Here is a 15,118-nt window from a genome sequence, read left to right on the forward strand (position 1 = left end):
CCCAAATTTGATTAACTGTGGGTATTTTTTAACAAAGATTCCAATTTCTAAGATATCTAAACTCGTAACTGTTAATATTTTTATATTTTTAAAATAGTTTCTACATGATTCTATAGGAGCTAATCCACAGATAGCTCTAACGCAATTTTTTTTTTTTGTGAATTTGTTAATTAAATAGATTCTTTACCTGTTTATTATTTATTAAGTCTATTATTTTATATTCTTATTCCATATCGTATTATTTATATTGGCTTTAATCTTGTATTAAAAAATATACTGTGAGGGAGTCCTTTTATGAACCACTACTGCCTGCGCTGCTGGCCACATGCATACAGCAAAAGTCAGCGCGCTGGTCGTGCAATGCTGCTCTCGAAACAACCGTAAACGAATGAGGGCTCCATTTGAGTTCGAAACTACTCGTATTCGCCCCCTCCAGTATTTAATATGTGAGTAAATACTTTACTAAAGTAGATGTCATTTTATGTAATTCTACAACGGTTTGGCGCGCAAACTGCAGTTTAGTAACCGAACGGTTAACACTAGGTTCCGAGCAACAAACTATTAACTTGCCTGCAGGTGCTTCTTTTAGAACTGAAACATGTGTCGCAAAACGTGCGTGGACTGAATAGCGGTCGAAGACTAATGGCTAAAAAGGGTGTAGATACTCTGATAATTATAATAGTAGTCAAGTCGAGTGTTGACAGTTGCACGCACTCTAATGATAGCGGAATTAAACAAAATAATATTTATCAACTAACTAGAGATATGAACTTCTACAGAATAAGATAATACCAATGTATGAGTATTATATTTTTGAATCTTACTGTGTATTACATACATTTCAGTAATAATTCCAGAAATACTTTGTAACGGTACATCGTTATAAATTTAATTTAACAATAATTTAAAAATAAATATGCTTACGAATGTAATCTCACATGGGTTGGTCACATTGATAATTACCTTTGTTGACATTTCGCAAAGTATGAACTAAATAATGAAATAATAATCCTATTTGCGCCATTGGTTTACACAAATGGTATATACCAGTAAAGAATATAAGACGAGAATGAAACCAAACCAATTGTTTTTAATAGACGATAATGGAATGGTATACCCTGGCAGGATACCAGTGTCGGATAGCGCAGACGGGCTTACTATTCCATTGTCACTTATTCGTGTTTCAACCGTGAAGCAGTTGTGTTTGCATGGCTGTGTTTCGGTTTGAAGGGTGGGATATGGCGTGAATTTACTGGGTACAGAGGAATAACACCTGAGTCCTCAGGAATGGCAACGCATGGGGGGCATAATGGGCGAAACAGTATACTCTGTTATGTTCATGCTACTGCTCATGTCTATAGGCGACAGTTACCACATTCCATCAGGTAGTCCGTCAGCTTGTTTGCCATTCTAAGTTGTATAAAAAAAATATATCTAACAGACTTGCCTTTTGATCCCTCACTGATGCCTCACCAGCATATACCGACAGCGCAGGCGGGGTTACCACTCCATTATCATTAAAGACGATTCTATAATCCATTTAAAAAGGACGTTATAGGGTTAGAATAGAGTTGCATTCGAGCCATATTTATTTTTCTACGCTAATATTATAAAGAGGAAATATTTAATCGTTAGTTTGTAACGGATAAACTCAAAAACTATTTAATAGATTATAAAAATCACCTATAGATAGCTGCAACAGTCAGTACCATAAGATATTTTTTTTTCTAACATGTCAACAATCTAACATATCACCATAATAATTGAAACACACAGAGAGAAACAGTTTACAGAGAAAATTCGATTAGAGAAAGGTGTGAATTGTCACGTTATTGGATAAGATGGTTGGATAATATCTCCATAACTTGCCATTTCATTGCAATATCGCACTATTCACACCGAAACATTACTATGCAAGCGTCTACATCATGGAAGAATCACAAGTGGAATGGCAGATGACTCTTGTGCAAAGTAACATTTTTTTTATATGGCAAAGGTGACAAACAGGCATATAGCCCGTCTGATAGTAAACGGTCACTGTAGCCTATGGACGACTGGAATATTAGGATATACCAACATATGGACTGACAAGTAGATCTTTCTTTATAATATTAATGACCACAGGACAGTAAGCGGCATCAGTTTCCTTGTAATGCAATAATTTCTTCGAAGTTGGTATTTCTTTGTTTAGAACTATATGTATTATGTATGACCTGAAACAATAAGTATTAAGATATTTACGAGTATTTTTATACCAAAGGTGGCAAACAAGCATACGGCCCACCTGATTGTAAGCGGTTACCGTTGCCTATAAACGCCTGCAATACCAGGGCCTGAAGACAAATGGCAAACGAATTCGTCGATGGATCGACATCGCTAGCGAGTCCGTGAGATAAAATGATAAAGCAACGCTAGATGACATGGGGGGAAAAGGATTATTAGCAATGGAGTTTGACAGCCCCATTGCTAGCAATATGCCCTATTAGGTCGACCTCCACGTGGTTCCCCCTGGAAACCATCGTGAACAATTCTTGTTGAATTCGTCACGACGGGCTAACTGATCTGCTTCATCCTCACCTATCATCCTTCACTGGTGCCCCGCCGGTGTATACTGATAGCGCGGGCGGGATAACCATTCCATTATCACCCATCAAAAAAAAAAAAACGCTAGATGACTCATTCCAAGTTACGGTAATTCCGTTTACGTATACGAGCCGTATGCTTGTTTGCCACCATAGTTGTATAAAAAAAAGTACCAGTCGCATTTGAAACATTCTTTTTACATTTGATCAATTTTCTAATTATTATATTCAATAAAATCAGTCAACTTATAAAAAAATAATTTTTTTTTACTTAAAAAAAAAAGGTGTAAATGCCCTGTATTATCAAAAGCACTACCTTGATTAATAAAACAATTGTTCTTTTTTAAATAATAAAAATAATTGAAGCTGATCGTGGCAAGGTATGTATATGCCAAGTTCCGTATATGATTGTGTCAAATTGATGAGCGTGAATTAACATTGCGAAACGGGATTTTTATATATGTATTAAGATAACTAACCTTCAGTTGTATTTATGCAAGTCCAATTTGTTTTTTTTAATTTAACATGTTAATCTTGATATAAAATTATTTAAAATTAGAACGATACAGCCAACAAATTACTTCGTAAATCACAACACTAAAAAAAAGATGCACTGCAGCCACGAGAAACATCACCCATTTGCCATTTCCTTGTACATGATCGGACATTATGAATTGTGGGATTTTTTTTGTCACGTCTATCACAAACAACCACTGCCAAACGTCTGTATCATACTTATCTATCTTATCAAAGCAGAGGTTCCTAAACTTATTTTATCTACTGCGCACTTTGAGAATAAATTATTTTTGGCGCCCTCATTTTTTCACCTACTTAAAAACCTTCAAATGAAATTAATCAATTATTGTGAGCTATATTAGTGGAGATTAAACATTAATTCTAAACCAGCCTTTCCTAAAGTGGGCGATGACGCTGCGATGGCGACGATGGCCTGCAGCGCCCACAAGGGGTGGGCTGCAGGCCTAACGGGGGGCGGTTAGAGACTCAGGAAAAATTTATTAATTTACATAATTTACACAATAATTGATTAATTTAATTTGAAGTAATAATGGTTTTTAAGTAGGTGCAAAAATGAGATCGCTAAAAAACAATTTATTCGCAAAGTGGGCAGTGGACAAAATAAGTTTGGGAACCCCGGTACAGGCAATAGTGGTAAGTTAACTCTTACGGGCTCCACCTGCCAATAAGAATGATTATTGAAACACAACTTTATAGTATTAAAACAGAGAATCTTTTATTAAAAATAAAACTAAAATAATCGATCCATATATAAAAACTAATGTGAAGGATGAATCTGATGCTGTTTAATAAGTTTGTTGATATGGTTCCAATTTACTCAAGAACAGTCGCAAGTCACTAGATAATAATAAAATGAGATACAAAAATTCATTAGATTAATTTGTTATACTAATAAAGCCGTAAACGAGTCGTATTTGTCATGTGATGTGTCATGTTGATGATGATGTCATGAGATACCTAAAACAGTTATCACTATGTATACCTATAATTTTGTCTAAACGTAGTGCAATCTCAATATTCGACTTTTATCCAGTCGATTCAAACAATATACAGCCCAAACGGTAACAGTAAGAGTTGAAATTTGCACCAATGATAGAGAACATGGACGTGTAGTGTATAGTTTGAGTTAAATTGGTCTACAAGAAATTATCTTAAAAAAAAATCCACCCCATAGGAATATCGAACGCGCATGTTCTATAAAGTACAATTTTTTTGTTTCTTAAAGAATTTAGTTAAAGAATTAAACAGAATAGTTCTATTCAAATAACCAGTTATATGGAGTTACGCATAATAACACCTAGTTCAGTAAAATAAATAAGTAAGTAATTTATCCCGCTCTATGACCATATCCAGATCACACAAATGAAGTTGCGGGTAATAGTTAGTTATCAGTAATTGTACAAATTCTTAGAACGGCCAGTGTTAATTTATGTGATCCTGGTAATCGCACGTGAGTGAAATCTTATTTCCACTCACTCGGCCCGTTTTGGATAGAATATTTTATGTACGACTTAATACATTCCTGATAATGGTAACCTAAGATCCATAAAAGTTGATAATACCAGAGGGAGCTTTTGTACAAAAGTCGATTGCTTGGGTACCTCTGTCCCATTCGTGTTTCAACTATGAAGCAGTTGTGTTTGCATAGCTGTGTTTCATGCCATGCAAACACAGCCATGAAAACAATTGAAATTTAACCCAAGCAAAGGACTTTTGTACAAAGTCTCCCTCCGATTATTGGCAATACCAAAAAGACGGAGCCTATGTTCAACAGTGGACGAGAGAAAGACAAGATTCTTTTATTCCAGTCACATATTCCGTCCATGCAAATGAAGTCACGGGTAGAAATCAGTACCAATATACGAGTTTTATTTCGTTTTTCGCAAGTTTTCTTCACACTCTATGTATATAAGGCAGGGTATATACCTACCATAACATCGAAACTACAGGTCATTTCTAAGATTTATGCGTTTCACATCCGTAGTCCGGCATATAATTAATGCAATCTCAGTCGTTTGGCGGAAGGCAGGTCGACCGGAGATGAATGATTGATGCGAATGTACGGGGGGGCGCTAGGTAATCAATTTGGTAATAATTGAGAGTTGGTAATTATAGCCGCGTTGCGCAGATGTTGATAATAATGGATATAAATTGTAACTGATGTTAAACGATTTACTTGCAAAGTATACAGGTGAAGTGGAAATCATTACTATACTTTTACGGGGTGATACTAACAATATTTTAATTAATTATCATGAAACAAATACTAATTTACTCTTGCGCCACCTACTCACTTCTATTTGTTCTCCTTTAACCAAAGGTTGTCTGTAAGAGATTGCCCTAGCAATAAGACCGCCTTTTGTACCTTTATGTATATATTTCAATCTGTATTTATGTTACTGTATTTCACTTGAATTATTTAATTGTTATTGTATATTTTTGTATATGGTGTAATAAAGAGTTAAATAAAATAATAATATTTTCCCAAAGAAACACATGCATTGAAAAAGGACAAAATATGTAGAACATCTCATACTAACTTTATAGAGTAAGATCATAAATTTTCTTTGGATTTATATGACAGTAAGAAAGAACGAATGTGTATAGACTAAGCTATGAGTTAATAAAATTACATAGATCTAGTTGGTCAGCAATCTTATTCATCAAGCAAAGCCAATTTGTTACACAATAAAGAATTATTTAATAAACTTACATAGTGTTAGTTTTTCACAGGCATTGAAATGTATAAATTTGTAAGGACCTTGTTGTTTTAGATATAGTACCTAAATTTAAGTAAAATACATTTAACAAAATTTCAAAGTATCCGTTTATACGAATCCACTATTCACAATATTTTGTTTGTATGATACATTAGTAAGATTTTCTTTTCCACACAGATCTATTAACACTGTTTTAATTGACCTACTTACACAATTATCAAATCTATACTGTTTGGCTATAAAGATTGATAAACGAAAATTATAAGAAATTGGTAACACAGAGAAAATAATGGACGGCTTTACAGCTAAAATGATCTGTTTTTTAATTTTATAGGAATGTTTGCTATATAAATAAGTTTAAAAAAATCATATCACACCGTGTAAATAATTATGTAATATGCCTAATGCAATTAGGTCACAATTAATTTCTGCCAATTTTGCTCTGTAGGCGTTTTCATTGATACACAACATACATACACCAGTTCCATCTTTTCTTATAGGAATAAAAACAATCTTGTCAAATTGGTTAAATAATACATGTTTGAAACGTTTGAATTGACAGCTAGGACAATTTGTATGGGTAAAAGGAAAATAGAGTTAAAAGGTTTTCCATTCTTCATAAGAATATTCCTCGGACTTCAATGAATATTTTAAAAAAGAAAACCAGTCCGGTCCAGCCGTACTCGAGTTTTGCGATTAGCAACACATTTAGCGATTCCTTTTTGTTTATATAGAAGATAGATATTCTTTATAGAAAATCATGCCCGAATCAGGCTGACTCGAATTTTCTTTAAAATAATATTTTTTTGGGTCACAAGTCGACGGGGCCCTTAGGTAGTTGCCTATACCGCTTAATGGGCAATCCGGCCCTGAATATATCCAGTAGCATTTATTTATTTATTATTTATATGCATAACATCAATAAGGATAGGGTCTCTATTATCCTTATATGACCAGTATACAATATTCAGAGCCAATATGACAGGTGTGAGTGAGTTTTACATTATCCCCATATTGTGATGTAGTACCTAATGATCGAATGGTAATGACCAGCGCTAGGGTTGTCATCACTGAAAAATGTTTTTATTCTGGATAAATAATTATTGTTGTAATACAATTAAGATTATTATTAGAAGATATGTAATTGGAAACCTAAAATATACTGTTATAAAAAATATTTTTGGATTATTAATTTAGATAATTTATAATTTATATATATATATATATATATATATATATATATATACATTTTATACTAAAAAAAAATTGGCAATGAACCCAAAACTATTTTCAACCAACCTCTAAAATGAAGTTTTCAATTGGACTGTATTTTTTCTGTGTCTGTATTAGACGATATCTTGACTAATTGAGGATCTTTTTTGAAGATTTACTTTTAGTTGAAAAGATTTACGGTCGTCTTACTGAAATACAAACATGAATATTTCTTTTAATTAAATCTTAATTTAACAAATAAAGTTCGTATTTTCAACCGACTTCTAAAAGAAAGAGGTTCTCAATTCGGCTGTACTTTTATTATTATACGTTTTTTTTAAATCATAACTCCATTAGTTATAAATCGATTTGTAATTTTTATTATCTGAAATGATATACTAACAGATTGATACCAAAGAAATGTTATCAAAATCGGTTCATATTATCAATAGTTTAGTATTGAAATGAAAATAGTTAAGTTTTCCACAATCGAAGTCTGTTTTTTTTTAATGCAACGTAGACTGTCAAACAAGTTGACGGTCCACCTGATGGAAAGTGGTAACCGTCGCCTATAGACATGAGCAGCATCATGGACATAACAGAGTATACTGTTTCGCTCATAATACCCCGCATGCGTTGCCATTCCTGAGGACTCAGGTGTTACTCCTTTGTACCCTGTAAATTCACTGCCATATCCCACCTTTCAAACTCAGCCATACAAGCAAACGACCTTTGTAAAGCTAAGGTTTCTTTTAATATACACAAAAACTACGCCACATCCTCTCATCCATAATGCCTCAAATTTGAAGACGAAAGTTAACCAGTGTGTGTTACCAGTGAAGACCTATGGAAATGAAACATGATCCTACACGGTTGCCTGTGTGCAAAATCAAGTTATTCAACGAGCTATGAAGAAGGTTATGCTCGGAGTTTCTTTACGTGACAGAATCCGAAATGAGGATATCAGCAAAAAAACCACAGTGACCAATATAGTCTGAAGGATAAGCAAGCTGAAGGGGCTATAAGCTGGTTACATAGCTTGAAGAATTAACAACCGCAATGTAGGATGACCGCCCACTAGATGGAGTGACGACTTCAAACGTATTACGGCAAACGTGTTTCTTACAGCAGCTTATAGAGAAAGTCTATTTTCAGTAGTGGACAGATAACGGCTGATATATTGATGATGATGATGATAACACAAAAATAAGGTTATCGAGTTAAGTCACACGGTCAATTATATTTTTTTTTGTAAAATAAAAAAGACTTCAAAGAGAAGGAAAAACAAAGAAAATTAAGTTACAAAGTACGACAAGGAATACCGTTAACATCGACACCAGCTAAAGCGTATTTTCGTTTCATTAATTATGTTGTGGCAACCCTACCTCGTCCCAGGTGTGTTTCCCGACCGCACTTAGCCTGCCACGTGCTCATACGCTACCTGTGTACTTATCGTCTAATACGTGTAGATTTTCAGTGAAAAGTTTACCTAATTTGATGCTATTAAGTATTTCATATTTCTTTATTCATCAACTAGCTTTATCCCGCGGCTTTGCTTCTATGAATCCGTATAATTATAAGTATCCCATGTTCTAAGTTGGGATATAATCTACTTGTGTATATATATAATCTGTCCATTAATTTTTGCGTGAAAGAGTAACAGACATCCTTACAAACATTTGTAATAAAAATTTAAACGCATTCACATCTTATTCATCCGTGTGGTCCCGGTATAAAATAGGCCACTCCTTCCTTTCCTGTGGGTGTCGTAAGAGGCGACTGAGGGAACTGAATGGTAAAGGAATGGGCAGCAGCATCCTTCTTAAAATATCTCTAAAACGCCTAACTGCGGTTGCCAACCCGTTTGCCAAGCGCGACGACTGCTGACAAAACTTTCCTTATGGGGAAAACTTATGTTTAACAGTGAACTAGGAGATTAATATAGAATATAATACTCAACAACACGAGTGACGCCGCGAGATACAGCCAGTTTATAATATGAGTAAAAAAAAAAAACAATAAAACCGTGTAATAGGTGTGACGGTAACCAAACTAATTTCGCTAAGTAGAGCACCTTCAGTTCTACAAACAAATTAGTTGAGTAATTAGCCAGGCTTAGCGGTGATTAGTGGATGGGACGAAGAAAATGTGTATAAATTATCCAGTGGACAAATTCGAATAAATCGTACAAAAAAAAAAACATATCATGCAAATCGTTTTTTTTTTTATTATTTTTTTATACAACTTAGAATGGCAAACAAGCTGACGGTCCACCTGATGGAAAATGATAACCGTCGCCTATAGACATGAGCAGTAGCATGTACATAACAGAGTATTAGTATATACTGTTTCGCCCATGATACCTCTCATTCCTGAGGATTCAGGTGTTATTCCTCTGTACCCAGTAAATTCACGCATTTCAGTAATTTCAAATTAAAATCTCTAAATGTTTAAAAGTAATAATTAAAAATTTCCAAATCTATCTAACAAAAAGTACAAATTCAACTAGAGACTGTAATGATATTTATTGACTAGTGACTTTTTGCTCCTTACTATGTATGCGTTGATTTTAAAAGAAGAAAAACTTATGTTTATGAGCACTTCTAGATTGCGTATTTAGATAAGATAGCCAGTTTTTAAGTTAAATCTTAAGGAACACAAATGTGAAAACAGCATATAATTTGATGCAGTAGTTTCCACGTGACGTCTGAATAAACATACACATAGACAGACAAAATCTTAGAACAAAATATTGTTTTAGCTTTTATAAATAAGCTCTTATTAATTTTCCATGTACATAAATTGGCTAGATTTAATTTTATTATAGTAAGAAAATTAAGGCTATATAAAAATTAGTCTTACGTCCTTCTTCCTGCCAAACACTACGCGAATGGCAAAATTTTATGACAATCGGTTGAGCCGTTTGTACGTCAACACGCTACTTTTTATCTCAGCCAGTAAAAATATCCCGACGACCAAAACAAAGCCGCGTGTAAAAGCTAGTAATATATGAATACTTTATTATTTTTCAACAATTTATGAGCACTGTACACACAGTTCAGACATCTATAAATATTGTATTTAAATATATGATACCATAAAGAGGCATATTTATGTATCGATTGTGCACCTTTTGGATAGCCACAAGCGGTGAGTGTCAGATGAATGCAGAAACCCGGCCGTTTGGGTAAACAGGTTGACGTGAACATCAAGTCATGGGGTAATAAATACTCCTTATGGAGATAATAACGTAATTGGTATGATTTGCTTCAATTCAAATTAAATTCAAAATTTAAATCATCTTTATTCAAATAACTTGTTTATATACAATAGAATTGTAATCATAAAATAAAAAAAAATGCAATAGTCAGTAGAACAGTCAGAATTTTATCATAAATTTTGAAAAACTGTGAAACACCACATATGGTGCCTATAAAAATTGAGGATTGCCCTCGACTTCATCATCAGAATTTCATATCATCAGATCCTGACCTGGTGACAATGGGACCACCTTAGGAGTATACTCCATCGAATATAAAAACAATTTTTGAGATCGACCCACAATTGACGAAGAAATCGGTAGACATACATAAAAATATATTGTATATTTTACTTTATATATATTATAGGAATATATAATTTCCTTTTTTGAAGTCGATTAAAAATGTAACCAAGGGAATATTTGGCCTGACCATGAGACAGTCTGCCGATGGTTATTAGTAGTACAAATAAAAAACCTTTTAATTGATTAAAAGCTTCGATTTAATTTGTTACTAACTTCATTTAGAGAATGTTACTGTAGTGTGTGTGTGTGTGTGTGTGCGTGCGTGCGTGTGCGTGTGCGTGCGTGTGTGTGTGCGTGTGTACACGCACGCGCGCGCATGTTCACGCGCGCGCGTGAACATCAACAGCTTCTCAAACGAAGATCATCATCATTATCATCATCATCATTTCAGCCATTATCCGTGCACTGTTGAACATAAGCCTTCCCTATAAACTGCCGTAAACAACGCTCCTGAGCCACCTGCATCCATTGACTCCCTGCAATGCATTTCCAAAAGAGATAGTAAAAATAAATTATAATAAGAACCAGATATCCAATAACAGGTTTCCACGCGTAGTTATAGAATACAAAAGAAACTAGTGAGACGGACAATAGTAAAGGTAAGTGTACACACGAGTACAAGAAAAGAAAAATACATCATATTAAAAAGCTAACAGTAGAAGTGCAATGACATGACATAATTAAATTTGTGTTCTATAAAAAAATCTACTTTAGTTCTGGCAAAACCAGTAATTTTGATTTAAAAACTGAACTACAGAACTCACTTTCATAAAATTTCTATTTATATTTAATGTTATTCCAGTTTGTTGTTAATATAGTTGTTTTAATGTTATTCCAGAATTGACCCCATTGTATTACAATGTACACAATGTATATACGGCCTTATAACTGCGTAAGAACACAATCCGATGGACACACAACGCTGAGAGACAAAGAGAATTATGAACAAGCATTTATACGAATATTATTATTACACAGATAAAGTTTTTATTTGACGCTCGAATATTTCTTAACGAGAATATTGCGTACATTCCTCGTCCAACTAGTGTCACTAACGGTGTGTACTGACCCCGCCTAACGGTATGTACCCTTAGCTTAAGTTCGTATGTTGGACAATTGTTTGAGCCAATGTTGGCCATAAATAATGTAGGGGCATATTCGATAGTGCCAAATAGTTTCAGAATATGTAGAGGCTTTTTATTTGTACCAGACGACTACTACTACTCAAGTGAGGATGACGCCCTCTAGTGTCTATACTATGTTTATTATATATGTACATAAAGACAATGAATTTTCATACTTCAATACATATTCTTTATAAATACTTGTATATCGTACTATTATTTTAACCAAGATTTATCGTAAATACAAAATAATTACATAGTTCAAGTAGGTATTGTACTATGAATACTACACAACGATATTTAGTAAGTAAATAAGTACATTAATTAGATGTTATTTGTAAATATATAAGTACATAATATATCACATTAAAACGCTTAGCCTAATAAAAAGGAAATTTTTAAATTAAGTGTTTTTTTTATTTTTTTTCTGAATTCCTAGTTAAAATATCACCATATTTTTTTAAATTGAATTATTACATACATACATATCAGTCATAACTGTCTTTCCTCCTATTAGGGTAGGCAGAATTATTCATTAATTTAAACTTTATAATAAAATGTGGTACAAAAGGCAGTTAAACTTATAATCATTCCCTACCAGTGAACCTTTAGGATGTGCAGAGATACTCGATGGCGGTTTAATAAATAAAATTATTTATATATATTTTTATACCACTGACGTGGCAAACTAGCATACGGCTCACCTGATTGTAAGCGGTAACAATAGCCTATGAACGCCTGCAATATCAGAGGTATTACGCGCGCCTTGCCGACCCTGAAGAAACCTCTTTATCCTTCTTTTGAAGAACCCCATGTTGTAGTCTTTTAATTTTATTATAAGGTAAATTACACGCATAGAAACATTCATAAAATAAACAAATATTAATATATTCATTCATACATATCTCTCACACCTGTCTCCCATTAGGGTAGGCAGAAACAATGGAACGCCAAATGCTTCGATTCAAACAAACCTCTTTCGCTTCTTCCACATTCATCAATCTTTTCATACACGCTCACCGGTTATGGGTACTTTTAATTTGGCCCTTCTTCAGCACGTTGCCTATTTGGTCAACATCAACATACGTCCGTCTAGGGCGGCCCCTACCGACATCTCCATTCATTTTTATATATGTACATATATTCTCTCATTTATATTATTATACCTATATATACATATGATGAACTATGATACTATATACTACTAATTATAATATTAGGAAATTAATGAAAACGCGAAGACTACATTTAATTTCAAATGACCCATAATTTTATATATGCGTATTTAATCATATACATTACATGATATGGCACTAACGTGGCAAACGTTTGTGCAAACATTCGGGCCCCTATCCTAGCTTTCGTATGGTATTTTCTTAATACCTCAGCCTTTGTAGGTAATGTAATTATGTGCGATTTATTACCTCGTAATAATCTATGGGTTTAAGACAACACTTGCTTAAAGACCGAATGAGATTTACTATTTGAAGCTAGGGTTACGCTGTATTGCTACAATGTTGCAATTCTTATTTTATCATCAAATAGTAGTGCGTCTATCTAACTGTATTGTTTGGATATCACAAGATTCGTTAGAGATATTACATAAATAGAAGTTGGTGCATTGTGAACTTGTTCAAAATGAGTATCCATATATGGTATTAATAAATAAGATCTTTTTTTTTTCGGAGAAAATAATTAATCATATATAAAGGCTGTAAAAAAGGGTTTAATAAACAGTAATCGTTCTCATGTACCTAAATAACATTCCTTCAGAAACATGGATCAAATACAAAGAAATAATTTTGAACCACTCATACAAAACATATTTTAGATTGCAGTTTGTATGGAAAATTCAAGAAAAATTCAAATAATATTAATTGTAAATATTTACATATATAATTTTTGTTAAAGTTGCAAATTACACAAACTTAATATTTATTATTCCATAATAAAGCCAGTTTAAATTTAGTTTTGTTACAGTAACAAATAGAAAAAAGTTATTGTTCTTATTTATTTATTTTACAGTTTATTGTACACACTAATAATACATAAAAATATTACAGAGGTAAGTAAATGTACAAAGGCGAGCTGAACTCGAGAGTTCTCTTCCAACAAACCCAAAGTGGAAAGAAGCATTAATGTATTTATGTTCAGATTGTTAATAATTTACTTAAAATTTTATATAAAAATACTACCGACACAACAAAATATAAAAAGAGAATTAATATGTAAATAAATCATAGTTTTATGTTGAGTTGAAGCCTACGTTGGTTTTTCTGTTAAATTTTGTTTCATTTTATTTATTTTTTATTTAACTTATTTTATACGTTTTTATTCATTTTTTTTTATTTTGCTTTTTTGTTTTAATCTTTGTATATACTTTATGAAAAATAAGTCAATAAAGTGTATTCTAGTTTAAATTAAAGAATTGTATATAATGGATGTCTATACGTATATGTACATACCGCATTTTTACTCAATTGATGACTGTAACTATAGGGCGTCATTACCTGTAACAAATAAACAAAATTAGTATTATTAAATAGTAAGAATACAATAAATACATCACAACTGTTTTTTTTTTTATTTAGAAGATTTCGTAAGACATACAACAGTAACACTCTAAACCCTGTCGGTTGTAATAAGAATGATCAAAATCAATTTTTTGTTTATTCAACTAGAATGGAAAACAAGCAGACGCCCCACCTGATGGAATGTGGTAACCGTCGTCTATAGATATGAACAGAGTATACTGATTAGGTTTATAAAAATACACTCGAGAATAACCTCCCATAATAAGTCGATTGAAAATATATAAATATGAAGTATATTTACTTGCCACTGTCTGCATTAATGCGATAAAAAAGTAGCATATGTCCATCTCCGTCAAGCATCAAGAAATTAAAAACAAACAAACTCAATATCATAATATAATATTAGTAAGAATTATATGTAAACACACTCACAGTACAACACAGTATTAGCCAATCCAATAACAACTTCATCTACCAACCATAACACCAAAACATACAAACAGTGAAGTCACACCGAACTTAGTAAATACTCCGCGAATATCTATTTACTGAAGGTGTATTGAAGACGTTTATTAAGCGGCTCCCGGAGTTGGCAACTTCAATTCAAAGGCCTTGTCAAAATATCAAACACACAATACGATTGGAACAACAAGCTCGCGGAAACTTTTATTGCGAAATTTAAAGATCCATTCGGGGTAATAGCCCAAGTTTCCACCCCCAACGAACCCCGTCCACCTCCTTGTATAAAGGTAAGATTAATCATACAAGTACAGTTAGTAATTCAAGCAAAGTTTTATATTACACGAATTTTACACACCCACTGTTCCGAACCGGGGTGGTAGTT

At 33.1% G+C, this 15,118-nt stretch overlaps 1 protein-coding gene across 8 annotated transcripts in view; it reads right to left on the reverse strand.

Moving 5' to 3' along the window:
- Nucleotides 1–15,118, reverse strand: part of LOC113519445 (latrophilin Cirl) — a 461,571-nt gene that overhangs the window by 238,857 nt on the left and 207,596 nt on the right. The window contains exon 1 of one of the 8 annotated variants that reach the window (XM_052896947.1): nucleotides 14,206–14,253. The exons of the other annotated variants lie outside the window; for them this stretch is intronic. The gene's annotated coding sequence lies outside the window, so the exon portion shown is untranslated. Of the gene's footprint in view, nucleotides 1–14,205; nucleotides 14,254–15,118 lie in introns of those variants that run through there. 8 annotated transcript variants of the gene reach the window in all.

The sequence above is a fragment of the Galleria mellonella genome, unplaced genomic scaffold (assembly GCF_026898425.1).
Source record: "Galleria mellonella isolate WM207_F2 unplaced genomic scaffold, CSIRO_AGI_GalMel_v1 utg352, whole genome shotgun sequence".
NCBI classification, from domain to species: Eukaryota; Metazoa; Arthropoda; class Insecta; order Lepidoptera; family Pyralidae; genus Galleria; species Galleria mellonella.